The sequence below is a fragment of the Podarcis cretensis genome, assembly GCF_951804945.1.
Source record: "Podarcis cretensis genome assembly, chromosome: 14".
Taxonomy (NCBI): domain Eukaryota; kingdom Metazoa; phylum Chordata; class Lepidosauria; order Squamata; family Lacertidae; genus Podarcis; species Podarcis cretensis.
Genome location: NC_137183.1, coordinates 18,001,243 through 18,019,084, shown reverse-complemented (window position 1 = coordinate 18,019,084; position 17,842 = coordinate 18,001,243). Strand labels below are relative to the sequence as shown.

General features: G+C 48.1%; 1 protein-coding gene across 2 annotated transcripts in view; it reads left to right on the top strand.

Annotated features, from left to right (window-relative positions):
• The first annotated feature begins 4,361 nt into the window (after nucleotides 1–4,361).
• The window catches only part of IL16 (interleukin 16), a 77,286-nt gene continuing 63,805 nt past the window's right edge, over nucleotides 4,362–17,842 (top strand). For both annotated transcript variants that reach the window (XM_079954180.1, XM_079954183.1), the window contains exons 1-2: nucleotides 4,362–4,494; nucleotides 14,040–14,399. The gene's annotated coding sequence lies outside the window, so the exon portion shown is untranslated. The remainder of the gene's footprint in view (nucleotides 4,495–14,039; nucleotides 14,400–17,842) is intronic.

The window sequence follows — 17,842 nt, the reverse complement described above, 5'->3', positions numbered from 1 at the left end:
TTCCAGTGTACTGGAAGAAGCAAAGATCACCAGTGTCAAAGCGATGATTCTTCAACATCAGCTTTGTTGGACTGGTCATGTTGTGTGGATGCCTGATTATTGTCTTCCAAAGCAACTACTCTATTTTGAACTTAAAAATGGAAAGCGTAATGCTGGTGGTCAACAAAAGAGGTTTAAAGACTCTCTCAAGGTAAATATTTAAAAATGTAGTATAAACACTGACAACTGAGAAACACTGGCCTGTGAGTGCTCCAATTAGAGAACAGCCTTTACCAAAGGTGTCGTGGGCTTTGAAGATGCTCAAACTCAGGACGAAAGGGAGAAACGTGCTAAGAGGAAGAAACGCTTGCCAAACCCTCCCATGATCAAGTCCTGCCCAGAAACCCATGTCCACATTGTGGAAGGACGTGTGGATCCAGAATTGGCCTACACAGTCACGGACTCACTGTTAAGAACGTGTTCATCAAAGACATTCTTACTCGACTACGAGTGATCACCAAAGAAGAAGAAGAAGACCTTTACTCCTGAGGAATCCTTGTCCATAGTCAGGCACCTCTGTGGATAGGTTAGGTTTAAGGTGTCACTTTTCCCACAGGCTTGGGACCTGTTCAGCCTTGATGTCAGAGGCTGGAGCCACCCTGGCAACAGACCACCCCACCTCAGTCTCATTGCAGAACTCCAGCTCCTTGACCCAGATGGAGCCTGACCCAAGGCTCGGCGTAAGGCTGGGTGAGAGAATCATAGATTGGGAAGGGACCCTGAGGATCATCTGGTCCAACCCCCTGCGATGCAGGAAAATGCAGCTATCCCTTACAGGGATCGAACATGCGATCTTGGTGTTAACAGCACCATGCTCTATCCAACAGAACTATCCTGGTGGCTCCTCCTGGTCCTCCTCTGATGAGGACTCCCTCAGTTGAGACGTGACCATGTGTAGGGTCGGAAGAGGCATCTGCAGAAATCAGATTCCAAAGCCAACTCCCCTGATTTGATCAGGGCATGTCATGACCCAGATCAGAGTATGAGTTCCCTTTGGTCCTCTTTAGAATCTGCAATCCTGTAGATTCTGTTATGGGGTTGGACAGAGTTATTGCTGCAGTCATCGGATCCCCGCATAAGCACATATATGCTTGTATGTATCTCTGTCATAAGTTTTTTTGCACAGAGTTCAAATGATTTCCTGTAAAATTCACATGGAAATGAGACAGGACAGACTTAGCCCCATCCCCATGAAGAACTGTTGCGTGGCGAGTTCCCGCCCCCCCACCAGGGAGAAATAACGACAAAGGACACCAAGTATTAAGGTTAAATGGGCGAATTAGGCCACAACTTTATGGATTTCAGGAATGAGAGGCATTGGCTTAGGCATTGGTCCTATCGACTAACCGGCTCCAGCGTGATTGCATGAAGACCGGCATGGGTTAACACCAAAAGGGGGAGTCCTGCTGAGGCACGTCAGCTAGGAGCTCCCCCCGGGTCACCGTTCGGGGGGGGGTGCCTTAGGCCCACACCTCCATAGGTTTTGGACAGGGCCACGCCCACCGGAATCCTTTAACGGACTACCCTTAGCTTTTGGGGGGAGGTGATGGCGTTTCCTCCCCCCATCCTCTTAACCCCTCCTTACCAATGCCTAACCGCCAATGCCCAGGAGTTGTGACGAGTTGCTACGAGGTAGGCGAAATACCAGGCCCCTTGCGGCGACAGACCGAAGTCCATAGCAAAGTCAGAAGCCTACCTAAAGGGAGGGAGGGTGGGAAAATCGGATGGCTGGCACGGCGAAAAGAGGGCGAGCCCCGGCCGCGCCAGTCCTAAATAGGGCAGGCCATGCCCCCCAAGCCACCCGATTGGCTGGCTGGTTGGGCGACGCGGCCGGGATTCCCTCAGTCTCACGGGGGCTGAAACCAGCCCCCGCGCACGTGGGGTCAGAGTGAAGCCCGCAACCACACCTCCTCCCCAGGATTGGAAGTGGCTGAACGGACAAGACATTGATGGATCTGTCCATTCCTAAAAATGAGTAGCAAGGTTCCTTGCACCAGGAAAGTGCACCTCAAACAAAACCATAGCTCTCCCCAGCAACCCCTCAGACTTTCTAAGCCATTTTGCCAGCTTTAGGAGTCTACGGTATGTGATGCATTAGCAGTCAAGAACCTGGAATGCATTTGTTTTCCAGCTATGCTGCTGCAGGATAATTTATGCAGAGGAGTTCCTGGTATATGTTTGCATACAAACTGGTTGGGGCTTGCCTTCTGACTTATGTCAAGCCCAGTCACACGTGGAATATCGGAGCAAAGCTAAGCGGTCAGACCACCCAGAACAGGAATCTATGACTGTTATCTGGCTTTCAGCAGGGCTAGCAGTCCAGTCAACTCTAGCTGAGAGAGCGTCCTGGGCAGAAACTATTCTCTTCTTAAGCATAACACGGTGTGACACAATGCCTAAGGCAGCACCCAGCATGAAACCAGAGTATTTTCCCCAAAACACTTCCATGCATCTTCTGGATGAATTGCTGAACACACTCAAAGTGGGGCCTTGAGCTGGGACCGCACGGGGTGGGGCGGTATGTGCTCTGTGCATGCAGAAGGCTTCAGGCACATTTCACAGTTAAAATATCAGCTAGGCGGACAAACAGGTTGCAGGTTGATGTGGTATCACTGCACACCATCACTGGCATCTGAAATGTGCTACTTACTCAGGGTAGACCCGTTGACATGAATGAATCCACGGTGGACATTTCCAGCAACTACAGTGGGTCTGCTTGTGAGTAGGACTGGCACTGGTAAAAAAGCCACAGACTGCAGATGGGGGGAGGGGGAATGTTCCTGAACTGTTTCATTCCTAAAAGGGGGAGGATCACATAACAGAATCCTCTCTCATCACTAGATACAAGTGTATAACCCCAATGCACACAAATATTCATTTTCTAGTCCAACTTTCTTCCTTGATGGTTTACTTTAAAACGCCTGAGTGATTCTCCCTGTCACTCCATGGGGAGGCATTCAGCTGTATGGAACCAGTACAGTCCCATAACAGTTTTACTATTTCATCTTTTGTTTGTGTGAACTAAGCCACAAGTGTGTGTGAGGTGGTAGTGGCGGTGGTTAGATTTTAGCTGCACTTCAAAAGGAGCATGCAAACACATTCATTTTTTCTGAGCATCATCGCAACAGCTGAGATCCCTCCAGCCCCCCAATAAAATATTTGAGGGGCCAGCCCTCCCCAAGTTGATGGTCATCGCCATTCAAATGGTGTCCGCGCGCCGTGTCTTGTGATCAATTATGCGGTGTGTGTGTTTGTGTGTGTGTGTGTGTGTTACCCGGCTCCCCCAATATTTTATTCAAGTTCACACTTCTGCTGAGTGTGGAGCCCCCAGAAGAACACTTCTCAAAAGAGGAATCGACACCTCTGTACATTTTGTGTTTCCCTCTTTTAGAAGCAGTCCCATCAGCCCCCTCCCTCGACCAACTTGTGAGTTCAGAGAGCCAAACCTCTCGTTGCCTGAATTCATTTTTAAAAGGCTATTACAGCAGTGGCGGAATTTTGTCTCCAGGTGTCACTGGAAGAGCGAAAGGCTCTTTCACATGCTTTGCATAAACACAGTAAAAGAAAGACGCTCTCCCCCCCCCCCCCCCGCCTTTGTGCCTGCTTTCTATGAAATTAAATTAGGAGGAGATGGGGACTTGCCATTTGCACTGTATACTAGCGTGTGCACAAACGTCGTCAACCTTCCCTTGCAAGCAATTATTCCCCCCCCCCCTGAACAAAGCACTCATTCATCACACATGCACACAGACTCTCTCCCCTCACAGCCCCCAGTCCAACTCCAGCAGGGCAAAGTTGATTTATGCCACACATTAGGCCTCTTACACAACCCTACTGTAAGCTGTTTAGTTTCAAGAGCTACACATTATATAAAGACCTCGAGCCAGACTGAAAGCTCTTTTTGTTCGTAGCATGTGTGGGCCGGACACGAATCAAGGTCTTGTTGCCTTTATTTTGCAATGAAGTAAGGTCCATTGTATGGCCAGGGTGCTAATTTAGAAGAAGAGAGGTGATTAAAGGCCATTTCCCCCAAGAAACATAACAATTTTTTTTAAAAAAACCCCAGCAAAAACAACACACGCTGTCTCAGCTTAGGCACACTTATGAAATGTCTGACACCTTGGGTACGACCGGGTTTTTCTTTTCCTGAATTGTAAACAGGGGCTGTGTTCCTGCGTGCAACCTTCAGGACATGGATGTGCGGGGTGTGATGGGCCTGTAGTTTTCCATCTCATGTGCACAAACAGGATCCCAACTGGCTGGTATGGAGACGCTGAGGTTGGGATAGAGGAGATCTCCACTAAGCAGCGACCAGTCAAGGAATGAACGGGAGGAGCCAGTCTCACCGAATCAAAAAGGCACCTCGGCTGCATCACTGGCACTCAACTCTTGTTAAGGCAAACTTTTAGGGAGCAGAATTCTGGAAATCTGAAGACGGGGGTCGTCGTCTCGCAGGTAAGTGACTTGTTTCCTGTTTGGCTCGGCTTGCTATCATTTCGCCTGCAAAGTTTGGTCAAATGAACCGCTACTCGGCATAGGGACAGCCTGCTTTTAATTTGAATTTAGCAAACGAGAAAGAGGGAGGAAGAGCTGATGAGAAGGCTTGAAGGGGCAAAGGAGCTCATTGCAACAATGGCATGTTGGCGAATTGTGTTTGCCATGATGAATGTGTTAGTTCTTACACTGACTCGGGAGACTTGGTATGTTTTGCTAAGACTGCCTAGCCACCCTTTTGGAGTCTCCTAATTTTTCTCTTTTGTGTGTGTATGGGTATGGAGACTCTTGCTGGTGTTTTTTGTTGTTGTTGTTTTTTGGGGGGCGGTGTTCATCACACACTGGCAAATTCAGGTTGTGCAACTAAAGTGGACTTGGCAGTCTTGCATAAGAAACCTGCCTTCAAACCAAAACCTCAAACCATTTTGTGCTTAAGGAAAGTGACAGGAAAATCTACTGGAAAGGGTGGGGAAGAATTGCTTGGGGCGACATCATATAACCACCACCCCCTGCCGCCAACAAAGCACAATGAATGTTCAATAAACAGATACCTGGAAGTGACCAGAGTTTGTTTGCAAATACCTCTAAAGTAGAGGTGAGTGAATCTGTCAATGTTAGTTCTCTCAATTGCTCCTTTTTCCAATGTTAAATCTGGTTCTCTACATTTTGACATCAGGTTTTTCTTAAGCACATGAAAATTCATCAAACTCTAAATGTGAATTTCTCCTAATTTCTGTTTGCATGCCGTTTTCCCTAATATACACATTTTTGCAAAGCCATTTCCCCATAATATGATGTAATGTAACATAATATAATAATGTATGCTATTGTCACCAATACAGGCATATTTTTATGCACACTTCATAACCCAATATATGTTATTTGTTTGTACACATTACATGGCTCTGCAAAATTTAGAGACCTGTGAATTTCCAAAGATGGCTGTGTTGGTTCATGTAATGATTTGGAAAGTGTGGTACGTTAGCCTCTCAGTGTGAACTGAAGCAAATTTTCAGGTTGGAGAGCAAGGTTGCAAGTTCTCACAATCAGGTTGCTGCCCGGACAACTCAAAATAGCTGGAGTTCCTCTTCTCTAACTTGCTGGACTCTGCCATCTAAGCAGTCTGTCTTGGACCAACTTCAGTGTTAGGAAATTAGCAGCACCTGAAAAGTGATCAGATGAATGGAGCCATATTGAGGGCAACTGCATGTTGGCGGCACCAGGCTTCAAATCTCTGAATGATGCCTCCCAGCAACTCCCTAAAGAGGATGAAAAGCATGGAAGGGACAGGATGGAACCCCATGGGACCCCACAGCACAAATACCAAGGGGCTGAGCAGAAGTTCCCCTAATGTCACTCTCCAGTAGTGGTCCTGGCAGCAGGAGCAGAACTACTATAGCAGTGCCCCCACACCCAAGTTTACAGAGTTGCTCCATGGTTAATGGTATCAAAAGCCACTGAGAAGAGACCCAACAGGGTTGCCTCTCTCTTGGTATAGGTCTTTAACCTTGGTGACCTAGACAGTTTCAGTGTCAGAATGAGGTCTAACACGAGGCTGAAATAACCCTAGATCATCTGCTCCCTACAGCCATATCTTCAGCTACTCAGCCATCACTCTGTTAGTCGCTTTGCCCAGGAAAGAGACATTAGTGTCCTAGAATCACAGAATTGTAGAGTTGGAAGAGATGCTTAGGGTCGTCTAGTCCAGCCCCCTGCAGTGCAGGACTCTCAACTAAAGCATCTATGACAGATGGTCATCCAACCGCTGCTTACACACCTCCAAGAAAGGAGATCCCACCACCTTCTAAGGGAGACCACTGTGGAATAGCTCTTACTGCCATAAAGTTCTTCCTGGCGTCTAGTTGGAATCTCCTTTCTTATAACTTGAAGCCAAGTTACTGTTTGGGTCCTAGCCTCCGGAACAGCAGAAAACAAGCTAGCTCCATCATCCATTGTCCTTTAGATATTTGAAGATGGCCATCATAACTCCTGGGACGCAGGTGGCGCTGTGGGTTAAAGCCTCAGCGCCTAGGGCTTGCCGATCGAAAGGTCGGCGGTTCGAATCCCTGCGGCGGGGTGCGCTCCTGCTGCTCGGTCCCAGCGCCTGCCAACCTAGCAGTTCGAAAGCACCTCCGGGTGCAAGTAGATAAATAGGGACCGCTTACCAGCGGGAAGGTAAACGGTGTTTCCGTGTGCGGCTCTGGCTCGCCAGAGCAGCGATGTCACGCTGGCCACGTGACCCGGAAGTGTCTCCGGACAGCGCTGGCCCCTGGCCTCTTAAGTGAGATGGGCGCACAACCCCAGAGTCTGTCAAGACTGGCCCGTACGGGCAGGGGTACCTTTACCTTTACCTTTATCATAACTCCTCTCAGTCTCCTCTTATCTAGACTAAACACACCGGGGAGGGTCTTTTAGGAATGGCTGCACCTCCGACTCTTTCAAGGCAGCCCGTATCATACCCTCTTGTAACGACATGTTGACCCCCCCCCCCATCCTGAACCCATCCAGTGCATCCCTCCCAGCTAAATCTGATAAGCTAAACATCACCCAAGGACTTTCCCTTTGGATAGATTGCGCCCAACAATAGCGATCATTACAGTGGTACCTCTGGATGTGAATGGGATCCATTCCGCAGCCCCGTTCGCATCCTGAAGCGAACACAACCCGCGTCTGCGCGTGCATGGGTCGCAATTCGCCACATCTGCGCATGCACATGATGTAATTTTGAGCGTCTGCGCATGCGCAAGCGGTAAAACCTGGAAGTAATGTGTTCCGTTACTTCCGGTTTGCTGCGGAGCGTAACCTGAAAACGCTCAACCTGAAGCATATTTAACCCGAGGTATGACTGTATTTGAGACTCATCTGGATATTTCAGTGACTTCCATGGTGGCAGAAGGGAAAGGAGGAAGCTGGGAGCCCCACTGACATATGCCCCAAAACAGGGGGAGCCGTTTGGCACAAAGAGATAGCAGATGACATCCTGTGCCATAGTGAAGTGTGAGGCGATGCAAGTCAGACAGGCGTCTGAACTTCATCTATCCACTCACAGGCTGTATTTCTAAGTTAACCACTCTAGAAGAAAAAGAAAAATAGTCTTAGGCGTTACTCTGCACGGCTCAGTGGAAATTTCTGCTCAGCTCACAGCAGTGGTTAAAAAAAAAGAAAAAAGCAAGCAAAACAAAACATTGGGACTGTATTAGAAACCAGACCAGGAAGAATAGGGTACATTATAAGACTAGCTGCATGGTAAACATTTAGTTTAACGGCGTATATTGAATGCTGGGTATTTTAAGTTTTAAAAACATAGACAACAAATGTGAGGTAAGGAAAGAGGTGGGGGGTGAATAAGCAGAGTGGACCTAGCAGTTTGAGGGTTGTAGTCAATGCTAGTCCTACTCAAAGTAGACCCATTGATGAACAGGACTACCTTAAGTACATTATTTTCAATGGGTCTACTCTGGATACAACCCCATGACGTGTCTCCTACCAGAGGTACTACCCCCCTCCCCAGTAAAACCCCATATAACCCCCTACAACTGCAGCAGGAACATTAAGGTAAAGGTAAAGGTACCCCTGCCCGTACGGGCCAGTCTTGACAGACTCTGGGGTTGTGCGCCCATCTCACTTAAGAGGTCAGGGGCCAGCGCTGTCCGGAGACACTTCCGGGTCACGTGGCCAGCGTGACATCGCTGCTCTGGCCAGAGCCAGAGCCAGAGCCAGAGCCAGAGCCGCACACGGAAACGCCGTTTACCTTCCCGCTAGTAAGCGGTCCCTATTTATCTACTTGCACCCGGAGGTGCTTTCGAACTGCTAGGTTGGCAGGCGCTGGGACCGAGCAGCGGGAGCGCACCCCGCCGCAGGGATTCGAACCGCCGACCTTTCGATCGGCAAGCCCTAGGCGCTGAGGCTTTAACCCACAGCGCCACCTGCGTCCCATTCAAGCAGGAACATTAGAAGCTGTCTTATTCCAAGACAGATCATTGCTCATTTGGCTCAATGTTGTCTTACACTGACCGCCCAGGGTCTCAGGTAAGGGTCTCTTCCATCCCACACATTGCCAAGAATTCAACCTGGAGCCTTCTGCATGCCAAGCAGGTGCCCTAGCTCAGTCACAGAGTATCTGCTCAGTATGCAGAAGGTCCCAGGTTCAATCTCTGCCATTGGCCAGTAGGGCTGGGAGAGAACCCTAGAGAGTCACGACCAGTCAGTGTAGACCAGGCATGGCCAAACTTGGCCCTCCAGCTGCTTTGGGACTACAATTCCCATCATCCCTGACCACTGGTCCTGTTAGCTAGGAATGATGGGAGTTGTAGTCCCAAAACAGCTGGAGGGCAAAGTTTGGCCATGCCTGGTGTAGACTATACTGAGCTAAATGGACCAATGGCTTGACTCAGTATCAGGGCAGTCTCCTGAATTCTACCATTGAACAATGGCCTTTCCCCGTACAATAAAAACAATAGGCAAAAATGCTCTTGAAGACCAGGAGCTTTGGGTCAGCTGGGATAGCTCAGTTGGTTAGAGCATGGTACTGATAATGCCGAGGTTGCAAGTTCGATCCCTGTATTGGCTAGCTGCGTATTCCTGCACTGCAGGGGGTTGGACTACATGGTCATCAAAGGTCCCTTCCAACTCTGTAATTCTATTATTCTTTTCGATGATTCTCTGAAGTTTTCATCGCATACAGAAGAGGCAACACACTACATTCCTGTTTTATTTGAAAACGGATTGGTCTGTAGCTCTGTTGCATTTATCGCCATGGAGTAGCTAAAGAGAGCTACGAACCTAGCACAATTGCTACCCAATTTTCTGGGAAGTGGCTAACTCCCAATAATGGCACATTCCAGGTGGAAATATCATGCTGTGGTTAGTCACTAGCCCACCCCTTTGGACAGCTGCCACCCACCTCCTTAGTTACAAGCGACAGATACATTCTCTCTATAAATAGGGACTGGAACTGCCAGCCTTACATTGTTTAGTCTCAGCCTAAAGCGAAGCAAATGGGAATCCCATCTGCACAGCAACGGCCTGGAGAGGGTGTGGTTAGAGTTGTTTTCTCTTGGAGAGCCTGTGCTTTTATAACCAGCTCCTTCAGGATCTGGAGGATGTCACAAGGTCCTCTTGCTATGCCCAGCTACGAAAGCAGGAGAGGAAAAAGTGAACCAAGACTGAGTTTTATAGAATGAACAAAGTGTGCTTAGTATTCTCTGCAGAGAGGCGAAAGCTGGCCAAGAGATTTAACTGTTTCCTAGGTGAACCAGTTTTATCCTGAAGCAGGGGCATTCCTGGGTAGGTAAAAGACCCAGGATAGATAGATAGATAGATAGATAGATAGATAGATAGATAGATGATAGATAGATAGATAGATAGATAGATAGATAGATAGATAGATAGATGATAGATAGATAGATAGATGATAGATAGATAGATAGATAGATAGATAGATAGATAGATAGATGAATGATAGATAGATAGATAGATAGATAGATAGATAGATAGATAGATAGATAGATCCATATTCAGGCCAACTGCCAGAGGAGAAAAACCAGCAAAGCTCTAGATCCAGCTACCTAGCTAATTTGTATACATAATAAAAACAAGAACAAGAAACAAACCAATACCTGCCCTCCCACAAACACATTTAAAAGGATAGTGCAGGGGTCAGCAACCTAAGGTCCATGGGCCACAAGCGGCCCACGGGGGTCATTTTACTGGCCCACGAGCCACCCCCGAACTGAGCTACCCATTCGGCGAGTCCTTGTGTGCTGCTCTAAACCGCCACAGCGTGGCACAGGGACTCACTTTTGCAGCGCCAGAAATCAAATCTGCGCATGCGCAGATGCCAGAAATCGCATCTGCGGAGATGCCGACGCCAGAAATCACAGGCGCGCATACTCATGCGCACCCACAATCCAACCCACGCAGTGAACCGGCCCAGGCAAGGTAAGCCTTGCCAACCCCTGGAATAGAGGATGTTAATCAGCCCAAGATCTGGTTGGGCTGGTTTTCACCCAGCACCTAAAGATGTATGATGAAGGTGCCAGGCGAGCTTCTCTGGAGAGAGCATTCCACAGATGGGGAGCCACTGCAGAGAAGGCCCCGTTCTCCTGTTGCCACCTTCCGGACCTCTCATGAAGGAGACACACGAAGAAGGACCTCAGGTGATGGTTGCAGGGTTTGGATCAGTTCATAGGGGGAGAGGAGGTCCTTGAGGTATTGCGATCCTGAGCACCTTCCTTGCCGAAGGTCAAAGCGCACATAACAACACCGATGCTTCTTCCCCCTCAGGAGGTTGTGGACTCTCCTTCCTTGGAGGTTTTTAAGCAGGGGCTGGGTGGCCATCTGTCATGGATGCTTCAGCTGAGATTCCTGCATTTCAGGGGGTTGGACTAGATGACCCTTGGGGTCCCGTCCAACTCTACAATTCTATAAGGGATGTGTGCTAGGCTACTAGAAGGTTCTTGTCCTGCCCTGCTGCACAGCAAGGCAAGTCCCCAACTGAGCTTAAGGCAAGGCAGCATTTGGGCACTGCTTTTGTAATACAGCCCTATGAAATTGCTCCAGTAAGAAATTGGGTCCTCCCTTAGAGAGGGCACGTATTGCAGTGAGACCTGGAAACCCACACCCTGTGTTGTGGGTGGGTACGATTGGTCAGCCACAACACCCGATTGGTAGGTCCCTCGAAGCTGGGTGCAATCTGGCCAATGGGATGCAGTCCAAACGATTTGAGGGACCTATTTGTACCCATGCACGTGATGCAGAGCTTCCTCTTTCAGTGCATGCATTCAGAACACCCGCCCACCTCTCCCTATTTTTAGGGCTGTGCGCTTGACCTTCCTATGCCGTTGTGTGTAGTCTGTCGTTGGGACAGGGACACGGCAGGAATTTCCCCCACTTGGCTGATTGGCTGTTGCCATTTGGGTTTTGCCTGCCGCATAGCAAATCATCACAACTTGTAAGGTTGCGGATAGGCTCTGGTTCAGGTGATAGGGATGGGAGAACGCTCTCGCCATCCCTATGTGAAGGGTATTCCGTTAAAGGAATCCAGGGACTCGATGGTTTGGTCAACACCTGAGGGGGGGGGTTGTGCCCGTGCCTGAGTCCAGGGGGACATTTGGGTGGCGGAGATAGCCTGTTCCCGGCTTTCTGCTTATTCAGGTGTTCATCCTTGGCTGACCTATGCTGGAACCCTGAGTCAGCGCTACCTGCATGACAGGGAGCCAGTTGAACCAGAGCCTATGCAACCAGTCACTTACTGTAATCACTAAAGTTGTGGCCTAAATTCTGCCAAAAACCAAAACCAAAATTTGAGTCATGTCTGATTTTATTTAGGGGGATGTTTCTGGGTCTGAACATGCAAATGAGCTGAATCTGAGCCCTCATAATAATAGCAACAGGTGTAGCAAAGTCCTGCTTTACCTAAAGAGGTCTAGCCTCCTCTTGTAATCTCCTACTGTGACGGACTGGAGGGGCCTCTGCGTCAAAGGAAGGTGAGGCTGGTTCACCACTCACCACACGAAGGAGTCTGCCCACTTTGTATGGTACCCAACTCTCACCTTACCACCATTCAGTAAGTCTCCACTGTGGATGGAGGGCTCGTAATTTTGTACAGACTTTGCATGAATGGGCCACCCTGTAATTCTTAATACAAAGATGCAGAAAAATCACCCACTCTCAGAGGATATTTTCCATTATGTTCAGACCCAAGTCACCGTTGTAACTTTCCCCCCCATTGTGAGTCATGTTCAGAACAGCAACTCACACAGAATCACATTGGTGAACCCCTCTGAAGGTGGGCAATTCTTACTCTCTTTCTTTGGTTTAAGAATGATGTGTAGCATGCCTTTCAATCTGGTGTGCTATACCTTCAATCAAGGGTGGAGCTGGGGGCTGACGTTTGGGACTCATTCAGCAGAACACACACCCAGAAAATCCAGCAAAATGGCTTACCACAGGCATAGGCAAACTCCGGCCCTCCAGATGTTTTGGGACTACAATTCCCATCATCCCTGACCACTGGTCCTGTTAGCTAGGGATGGTGGGAATTGTAGTCCCAAACATCTGGAGGGCCGGAGTTTACTTATGCCTGGCTTACCACATTTTGAAGTAAATGAAGCAATAACATTACCATCTAATGAGCCCCTGCCCAGGCTCATAAAACTGTTAAATCTAGAGGTGGGGCTGTGAAAGACCATTTTATCTAAGAGTAGAATTCCATTATTATTATTATTATTATTATTATTATTATTATTATTATTATTATTTCAGAAAAAAACTTTGCCTTGACTATGAGAAACTTACCCCCCCATATATATATATATATATATATATATATATATATATATATATTTCAATTGGTTACACTGTGGATAGGGATCCTGTGGCTCTCCAGATATTTATGGGGCTGGGATCAGACTTCCCCCCACCAGCCAGCATGGCCAGTAGTTGGAGATGATGGGAGCTGGAGTCCAGACATATCTGGAGGTTCACCGATCCCCCACCCCATATGTTTGCTTGAGGGATGGCCTGATGCAAATTACGGGTTCTCAATCTCGGTTTTCCATCTGTAAAATGGGATTAACCATGACCTCATCACACAGGGTCACTGTGAAAACTCCCAGCATATGAGGCTGTAATGCCGTCATGTTTGCTGCAGCCTGTGACAGGCCAACTGTGGCTGGTGGAGGTGGCAGCTGAGGCTGGGGTGGGGAGGGGTGCAGGTGAAGGGCTCATGGGACATTTGTCACTCACAAAAGCCTCCATCTGGAAATACTCAAAAGGTAAGAGCCCTTGCTAGAGGAGGAACTGAAAGCGCATGATTTAAAACAGCTGAATAAACTCTTAAGCCAGCAAAGGGGGAGTGTGTGTGTGTGTGTGTGTGTGTGAGAGAGAGAGAGAGAGAGAGAGAGAGAGGCAGGCAGGGGGAGGGAAGGAAAGGAACCAACAACCAAGGACATTGGTGGCTCCAAAATCTTTGTATTATTGCCACATTATTATTGAAAAGATCTCCGTCCACCCCTCCCTCTGCAACTGAGCCCTGCTGTTCACTACAGGGTTTTCATCCTACACACACACACACACACACACACACACACACACACACACACACAACATGCCTTCAACACAAGCATCTATGAAAGCTGTTTTTCACCAAGGCTGAAATGAACGAAGTACATTGGGTCTCCTCACCCCCCCCCCTTCTTCTTTGGGGGAAAAAATAGTAATAAATGAATCGTTTCATTTCAACCTTGGGCAACGGGTTTTTAGGTGTTACGTTTGAAATGAACCATGCAATTACATAGGAGCAGCCAGTTAACCAATGAGGGGAAGGACATGGATTCAGGAAGATTATCTAAACAGTTGAACACATTTTCCATGTGTGTGTCAAAAAAGCTTGGGATGTTTGGGCTGTGCTGTCCGCCCCCCTCACCGCCTCTCTTGTTGTAGAAGGGAGTCGGTAAATGTCCAAAACGAAAGACTCAGGTTTTCGATTTCTGTTTGTGGTGCAGGAAACTGGCGACGACAAATCTTGGTGGCCGATTCAGTGAAATAACATCTCCTTTACCCACACGGCCGGCTCCATCTCAAACAAGCAGGGCAGGAGATTGGAAGCTTAGCTGACTATCCAGCCAGCCTAAAGAGGCAAATCAAAATATATTTTGCTGCTGAAGGAAGTTTTAAACTGAAATGTTACTTCGTGTGCCCTGGACTTACACCAAGGTATCTGAAAACTTTTATGGATTTACAGACTGGTTTTTTGCAACAGAACACAACTTTTAACCACTGCAGAAAGTTATTGTGTTGTGTATTTCACCTTGATCAAGCCACGGCAATGAAATGCAAAGGGTGGATCTGATCTCTTGATAATGGTGAGTGATTATTTTTAACCAAGCCATTTAAGTTTCCTATATGATGTTGTTTAGGCTAGGGCCACGTAACGTTTACTTGAGAGTAGGTACAATAGAATCCAGAGGGCGCTACTTCTAGATGGCTATGTTCAAAGAGGTTTAACAGGCGCCCACACATCTTTTGGTCGTCAAAATGAAAGGACTTCATTCAAGAGGCATAGTGATACATAAACCCACAACAGCAAATTCCAGAATTTAAATATGCAAGCTGAAATAAAAACAAAAACAAAAGCCTTCAGCTGTATAAGGGAATACTTGAGATTGTAGTACTGGACAGCAGCATCAGTTGCCCCCAATGCCCACAAACATCACAAAGTCAGAGAGACTGTGGGAAGATTAGATGGGTGAGTAGATTCAGTCACTAGTCACTGCTTGAAAATAAAGCAAGGGAGGGCCAGAGCATGAGCAGCAGTGAGCCTTGCTGGGGTACTGGTACCCAGGCAGGTACCCAGGGATGTCAGCTGTTGACAATGGGCTTGGAAGGAACCATCTAAGGTGAGGCAGGTGGTGACAAGGGAAAGGGCTTTCTTGGTGGTGGGACCCTGCATGCGGAATGCTCTCCCCTGGGAGAGCAGCCTTCTCTGCTGTCTTTTATCTGTTTTATCTGAGCCGATTTACGCTGTTTTTATGTGCCTCTTAGGAAAATGGAAGCCATCATTCATTGTGTCATTTGTATGAAAATGCTATTGTTACATCGCAAGGATTCTTTAAAACGAACAGATTAACGTAAATAAGCAGGTGCAAGAAGCATTTATAAGTTTATTCACATCTTTATTCACTCATATTTACTTATATATTCATTTATTTATATATTCATCTTGAGCTTCTCTGAAAATATTATTTCTGAATCTTAAAAATGAAAAGCATACAGATAAATGGTTGTGCAAATCAGATGTGTCGGGGCCTAGTTCAGATTGGAACTTCAGTGCTGAGGAAAAGGGAATGAACACCTTCTCCTATGTTGTTTCCCCATCAAAAATTGTTTTGGGTTCCACCGCAACCTGCTCCCCAAAGGTGCTGTTTTCTCTGTGAGAGAAAACATAGCAGGGACATCTCTCCTTGGAGCTAGATTTGAATACCTGCTTAAGCTGGTATATGCAGCCCTGTCTTCCCAAATGTAAACCTGATGGGTTACATAAGGGCTTTATGCTGAAATAACTAGCTGTGCCTACTATTAATGCTTGGATATTATAGGGGGGAGGCGGCAATAATAGGCTTTCACATCATGCCGGTTACCTGGGTAAGGAGCCAGGTGGCTGGCCGCAAGAGCTTAACAGTGATAATCTTTGGCAGCAAAACCTCACGTTAAAAATGAAACTCCTCTGACAACTTGGAGGAGTTGTCAGAATGTTGGGGGATCAAGGAAAGGAACGTAAGCGAAGGAACGGAGAGTTCAGAATTCATCCGAGACCAAAAAAAAAAGGAAGGAAAATTTTGAACCAAGCAGTTCTGCCTTTTGCCGGGCACATGAAACATACGACAAAAGACTTACAGAATACTTACGGCTAAATCCTTGCAGCTGAAATAACAACAGCTCCCAAAGATGTTGTGAATTCTCCGACTCGGCCCCAGACATTTTAAGGGGCTAAAGGGGGCCAGTGACAACATGCTTCTCTAAGCAATAGAGGGAACCCCCCCCCCCGCAACAGCAATATTAAACTCTCAGAAAACCTGAAACGAGCTATATTTAGTCCTTGCCGCTTCTTTGTGTGGGCCTCTTGGTGCATTGGCTTTCAAAGAAGAAGGAGCTTGCAGTGGCAGCCAAGCCCTACTTCCTAGTAGTAGTAGTACTTTCTGTGGGAAATGTTAAAGCCAGCATCACAAAGCCAGCAGAGCTGCATGGACAGTACGGATTGGGCCCAGACTAAGTTAGTTGTGCATTGACCTGCGAGTGCTCCAGTTAGAGAACAGCTTTTACTAAAGGTGTTATGGGCTTTGAAGACGCTCGAACTCTGGACAAAAGGAAGAAACGCACTAAGAGGAAGGCACGCTTGGCAAACCCTCACTGTGATTAACTCCTGTCCGGAAACCTATGTCCCCACTGTGGAAGGATGTGTGGATCCAGAATTGTCCTCCACAGTTACTTACGGACCCACTGTTAAAACCGTGTTCATAGAAGATGTTAAGTTGTGGGTTGACATAGCAGACGACACAGCGATTTCTCCAAGTAGCTCTTTATTTTGTAAGCTGGAATCGAACTGACTGCAAACAGCTCAGCCGGCCTGCTTTTATAGGCAGCCGGCTGTCAACATTGTAGCAACAACAATTTAGGCGTTTCCCGCCTAAAATAACTGACGTGGACCTGAGTGAAAACTATCTACAGACCTGAGTGAAAACTATATACAGTATCCCCCTGCTGGCCCAGGGTGAAACTTCACTACATAACACCCCTCCCCACCGAGATAAGGCGTTAGTTACAATCGTAATGGTTTCCTTATATACAGCACTACGCGTAATGGTTCAATTAGGCACAAAAGCATATCGGTTACATTTCCCATACTTAGACCAACAGAGATACATGTCCACCAACATAGTCCTTTAAATAAGTTGGGCGCTTGGAAACTCTGCCAGACCTCCGGGGACTGGTAGCCAAGTCCAGAGGGCCACACAGTTCTTGCTGAGGCTGTGGTGCGACCCTAGGTGGTGTTGGAACCAACTCCCCTGGATCCGCTGCTGTGGGTGGAGCCTCCGCAAGTGGAGTGGTCTGAGTCTGTGGTAAGTCTGGCAGACCCTCTGAAGCGGCTTGGTTCGGCTCCACGCTGGCAGTTTGCGAGGGAGGTGTAGGTGGGGCCTCGCCATCTGTACGTGTCTCTTCTTGAGCCGCAAGCGCAGTTGGGGGCACCACGGTAGTGTCCAAGTCCCCAACCCTGCGCCTAAGCTGGTCTATGTGCCGTCGCCACAAGCGTCTGTCTTCGAGTGCCACCTGGTACGAGCGAGGTCCAGTGACTCCCACTACTGTGGCTGGCACCCAAGGAATGTCCCCCACATAGTTCCGGGCAAAGACCTGGTTTCCTGGGACAAATGACCGTGGCGCATTGGCACAGCCTGGGGGTTCAGCCACGGCAAAGTCCGGGTGTAGCCGGTCGAGCGGTGACCTGAGGCGGCGGCCCATAAGCAGTTCAGCAGGACTCCGCCCTGTGGCCGCATGAGGGGTGATGTGTTGCACGAACAAGTATTCGGTGACCCGCTCATGCCAGTCTCCCTGGTCCAGGCGCGCCACTGCCTCTTTTGCCGAGCGCACCATTCTTTCCGCTTGCCCGTTGCTGGATGGATGAAAGGGTGCCGTTAGGGCATGGCGGATGCCCAGTCCCAAAAGATACCGCTCAAACGTGCCTGACGTGAACTGCGGTCCGTTGTCAGAGACAAGGACATCAGGACACCCATGCGTTGCAAACAGGCCTCGT